The following is a 6,000-nucleotide window of genomic DNA, read 5'->3' as shown; positions in this document are numbered from 1 at the left end:
GTTTTTCTTCATGTGTTTTCTGTGCAAGGGGAGGGGAGTTTACACAGGAATTACTTCATTAAACAACACTGGTGCATTCCTGAGCATTATTGTATATACTCTAAAATTAGACTGTATATTCTGTATAAGTCTAAACATTTTAGTCAAACCATTGACCCATTAAACCTGGGTCAATTTATCCACAGCTCAATGTACGTACTATGTTTTAACTCTTATTAAGGAAAAGGAGCCATCCCTTTCTCTGAGTAGAGTGGTGAAAAGCGAAACCTTAGTCCATCCTGGGAGAACCTAAAAGAAGCACTGACCCCATCTAGTCTCTCCATCATGGGACTGTTTCTGGCCTTTCACATTGGCTAAATAAATGAATGAATAAATAAGTGGTGGTGGTAGTTTCCTCTTAAGGAGTCAGCATGGTGTAATGGTTTCAGAGTTGGACTATGGGTTGAATCGCAGCTTAGCCATCAAACCTTGGCCATCAAAGCCCACTGGGTGACCATGGGCAAGTCAGACTATCTCAGGCTCAGAGGATGGCAATGACAAACCCCTTCTGGAAAAAAACACCTAGCAAGACAACACTGTGATAGGTTTGCCTTAGAGTCGCCATAATTCAGAAATGACTAGAAGGCACACAACATCAACAAATAACAACAACAACATCTTCCTCCTTACTCATCTAGCATTTAGGGTGACCACAACATTTATGTTCTTTGGCATCATTTTGTATGTTCTTTGGCATCATTTTCCTTTGCCTTGACCTTTACATTCTATTACATACCCCTAAGTTTTACCCTTGACATAATGACAAGTCATATCAAAATCCATAATTTTGGCCCCCAAATTATCCATGAGGCCAATTTATAGTTGAGTGTACATGATATTTCTTTAACAGGAAATTGGCTACTAGAGCCAGCAGGCATGTACAGCTGTAGTAGGATCAGCTCAGTTGCAATACTCGATCACCATCCTCCAAATGCTATACATATACTTCGCTAAAGTGAAAAGCAATGGTTCTGAAGAGAAGATCTACTTGAGAAAGACTTCTGCTGAGTTAGAACCCATTAAAATCCATGTTCTCCTTTCCTCAAATGTTGATTTAGCCCCCTTTCACATGTTTGATTTGGATTAGATAAAGAGAGACTTAACATCAAAAGCAGTCCTCCAGATGTTTTGGACTCTGATCCCAGAATTCTTGACAGTCGTCAAGCTAGTTGGGGCTTTGGGGAGTTGTCCAAAACACCTGGATGACTAAAGTCTGGGAATCTAAGTGATACAATCTAGGATGAGTTTGCTTATGGGAGTTGCTGTTTTCATAGATATTGTATACTGGAATGCAACAGTTCACTCGGCTTATATTCACTATGTCAGACAACTCCCTCCTCTAAGGCAAACACTTTCAAAATAAGTTAAGCAGTGTTTCCTGCCATGCAGCCTGGTACTAGGATTCATCTTTGCTCAAGGTGTTAGTTTTAATTTCCATATTCCTGATGTTTCACTAATCATTGCTAGTCTAAGTAAATACTGAGAACGTTTGCCTCAGCAGGTGTGCTCAGTTGCAATATTCCAGCTGCTTGTAAAGGCATCCTCGGTGGGATTTTGTTTTCTGCTTTTTAGCACTGAGATCCATATTCATTTTGAGACAAACATAAAAGTGTGCTTGTGTTCCTCATGAAAGTTGTTTTTTTATCCCCTTTACAGTCTTTCCTATTTTTCCTCATGTTACTATCCCCTTCTCCCCCCTTCGTACAGATAATTCATCTCCGTTGAAAGCAAAACTGAGTTGAGCTCAATGTTTATTTTAATTTAGAAACAGCTTCCCTATATTTCTTTTTTGACAAAAAAATCTTCAGAGACACTATTTTTAAAGTGCACACTTCATTTTCTTCTCGTAATTTTCCATTCCTCAGTCTAAATTTCAAAACATCATGCCTTGTCAGATAGCGTTTGGAATTCTGTTGGGACATACACATGTGTAAGTGTCCATTATGTGTGCAGATCCTTTTGGGGGCACTGAAGGGGGTATTACCTTCATCACTCCTCAATGCCCAAAGTCCCGCACCCAAACTAACCATAAAGACTCTGAAGCCACCTTTCCATGCTTCATGGAGACCAGCCAGAATTGGAGCAGCATCTAGCTACCACCCCATAGCTGGACTCACAGTATTGAGATCCAACAGAGTCTTCTGGCAATCTCAGTGTAATTGTAGTCATCATTTGTCTGGCTATGGGAAAGGAGCCACAGAGTTCTTCAGTCCTGCTTGCTTTCCATAAAGCACAGAAGCTAGCTCTATGGTGGGGGTCCCAGGCTGTCTCACATACTGCTACGGACAAGACTCATCCCCATTTGTCTTTGGGAATGGAACTTGGATAGGCGCTTTCATATCCCTTGTTTCATTCTGATCACTTGTTTCATCCCAATTGAAGCAGACCCATTGAGTCAATGGGATTAACCTACAAGATGACTTACCATTAAAACAATTGATACAACCAGGGCCTGAATAGACAGGCCAAAATAAAGCTGCTTCAGGTCACTTTGGAGGTATGCTGTTTAAATGACGCATGCACCTTAAGAGGCCAGAAGCTGGACTGGAGCGTGACTTTGGCATGGCTTCTGGACTCTTAGGATGCATGCATCGAGGCCAGATTGGGGCCATGGTATGAGGTTGCTGTGGCCCCCATCTGGCATGAAAAGGGACGGCTGCAGACTGCCCCTTAGTAATGTAATAGCAGTCTTCATTACTAATTCCCAAAGATGTAAATCCTCAACAGTATTCTGGCCATAATTGTTGCTAGTTTTGAGATAGTATTTATTTATTTATTTATTTATTTATTTATTTATTTATTTATTTTTTCCCACCTCTCTCCCAGCACGAGATTCAAGTTGGTGTACAACCTTATAAAAACTCAATACAACTTAAACACCCTTAGTGTAAAAGTTAAAACAGAATGATGGAGTAGTGGGATGTGTTTGTTTCTACTCCTCAATTCTCCTCTTATTCTGTGTTCTCCTCCTGCCTTGGAAGTTGATTAAATACAACACACAGATTGAGGATATAATTCATTAAGGGGAAATGAAAGGGAAGAGAACAACAAACAAGAAACAAAGATTTACTACCTACTATCTCAAGATAGAGAGAGAAGACCCAAGCTGAGAAGGAGGACTCTACAGATAACAATAGTAGAGTATTTGGGATTCCTGATGAGAAAAACAGAGAAAAGGGAGAGAGAGCAAAACTGAAAGATAAGAGTTGAGACCATCTGCTTAAAGCAATAAAGAAGAAATATCAGTAAGTCCCCCTTCTTAAAAAAATTGCTCTACCTTTGAAGCAACTACTCTGAACTAGATATATTAACTCATTAACTCCAGGAGATTCCCATTGAAAGGGGTTTGAGAAATTGCTTTCTTCCCTTATCCCGTGCCAGAATGGTTCATAGAGTAGTTGACAGAATAGGAGCCACTGTATCTAACTTCAATTAAGGGGCAGTACAGACCGCCCCAAAATGGCAGGCTGGACTTGCCCATCTAAACTGCGGAAGGGTGCTGCAGCTACCAAACTGCTTGGCGTTCATCCACAGTAAAAAGAACTGGCTTCTTCCAGGTTCTTTTTGTGGCGTGTTGCATATGTCAGGAGTGCATCACTGGTGTACTCGTGATGGACGCAACGCACAGCGATGTGCAGACATTGTATGGCATCGGCGTCATCATGGTGGCACCCATGTGGACAGGACACCACCATGATGCCACCACCCGTATGGACTAGGGTTCTGGAGCGTGTGGTTGCCATGTGCTCTGGAACCCTAGTTCTGGCGCTGGCCAGTGTGTCTCGAGCCTAAGTAACAGTGTGGGAGCAAACATCTCAAAACATGTCTCAGAAAAGTTAAATGAATCTAAGGTTACAGGTGTGGGAAGGGAGGGAGAGAAAGAAACTATTTTATTGTTTGCCAGTTGTGATCCTTGTAATGAAAGACAAAACATATATTAAATAAAATAAGTTAAAAATTATTAATTCCTTTGGGACAAAACCAAAGCCAGATGAGAAGTTCATTTACAATGAAATATTCAACATTTCCCTCCCTGTAATATTCTTATCCTTATTCTTGCTGTTTGCTTGCAGGAGAATTGACTGCATATAATGTTGATGAGAAAAGTAAGCCAGAAGCTATGGTTCTGTTTTTCACTGCAAGGTTTGCTTTGCTGATGGGCTTTTAGAAGTTACAATTTCATCTACATGATCACAGGCTGTACGGTGCTTTGAATTACTCATGGGAGAAAGCCGGGATTGATAATCAGCTTGGCTTGATGCGGCTCTTACCAACAACTTGTAAGGATTAGGAAGTTGTCAAAAAGCTATCATTAGAGCTTTAGTGATTATTTTCTTCCAGTAAGTCACATTAAATTAGAAACTAATGCATTTCTTCCTTTGATGGCTTTTTATATTTATCTGCAGGTGAAGGAATATCAGTCACAAAAGAAAATTTGATTTTGTTCATCATTAATTTTTAATTTGTTTTTGAGACGTCTTCGAGATATCTTGCATGCTTTGTAATTCTTTAAGCAGCCTGGAGAGTACACTTCCCTTAGCATTCAACGGTGGCACAGTTGTTCGTGTTCGGCAGCAGCTCCTGGGATGGGGATCCCTTTTATATGTGCTTCCTCTCCATTTATTTTTGATTTGTACCATGCCGTACACCAGGCTAAGATACATAGACCCCTAACAAAATGCAGTGGCTCTACAGGCTGACATAAAAGGAAGTGCTTATACTTAAAATCATCTGAAGTGGATGTATTCCTTTGCTCTGTCAAAAGTGAAATATGTCAAATGGATAGAACACTTCCTCTTCAGGTGCAACTGTGAGGTCAACTATCTCACTAGTCTTCAAAGAGCAGAATAAATTAGCTATTAAAGTTTGTGGTCTATTAATTATTACTTGTTTTAAAGACTGACTCTGTTAGGGGAATTAATGCTGTTGTTCTCACAATGTGCGTTTTGTTTTTTCCAAAGGCTGGATTCATCACCTTTCATTCTCTCACTCTCTGACAACATGAAATGGCTGTATTGGGATGGCTGAACTGTTTACAAAGTAAATGTTTTGTGGATAGGATTAAAAGACATAGCTAAGAAAACATAGCTATATGATACACGTATGTCTTCTAATGCAGGAGCTGAACCACAGAATTATTTTTACTAAGGGGCCTGACAAATGGGTGGCTCCATGCCACCCGTCTTTGCCCCGCATAATTTCCGCAACCACCAAAGGGAGCGGCAACGATGGTGCCGCAAATGGGAAATGGCGCTGCCATGACACCACTTCCTGTCAGCAATGTCTGGATGCTGTGTGGTACTTGCATCATCATGAATGTTGGGGTCGCTGCATGATCCCGAACCCTAATTTTGATCCGAGGATGGAGCTTTCTGCCCAGTACTGGGCCTAAGATTCTCAGTATGCAATGAATAATTCATAGGATTACTTCATTAGATTGTGGCCTGAAAAAATTACAGGAAACTGACGAGACTGACACCATTTTCCAGGTGGTTTTGAAACATCCCTGCAAACAACACCAAGCAAAATGGAACAATTATCTTATCAGACTCAGTCATTGGGATGGCAGAATACACCCATTTGATGCTCAAGTGAGCCTCTTCTTTGATGGGGACTGAGTTGTGTCCTAGACTTGTTCAGCTGCACCAACATCTTATGTTTCTCTGACACACCATTCACTTGACCCAGTTTAAGTCTGTTTTTCACTACCTAGATTTTGGTATTTCTTGCTGCCAGTTGTTTCCACAATTATACAAAACATTCTCTGCAGAGCTCTATTTCTGTTCCCTGACAGGTTCATTTTGTTGTTCTGCTCAGTATATACCTGTCATGTAGGGACAGAAGTGAAAAAGACCAGAAATCATGGGAAAGCATCAGTGGAGGAAAGAAACAAGATGGGGATAGTCACAAGGAGGAAGCAGAAAGGAGTTTATGGAAAGAGAGAGCTGGTGAATGGGAAAT

The sequence above is a fragment of the Sceloporus occidentalis genome, unplaced genomic scaffold (assembly GCF_023333645.1).
Source record: "Sceloporus occidentalis isolate IW3139 unplaced genomic scaffold, rSceOcc1.0.p SCAF_10, whole genome shotgun sequence".
NCBI lineage: Eukaryota > Metazoa > Chordata > Lepidosauria > Squamata > Phrynosomatidae > Sceloporus > Sceloporus occidentalis.
Note: the sequence above shows the minus strand (reverse complement) of the source record.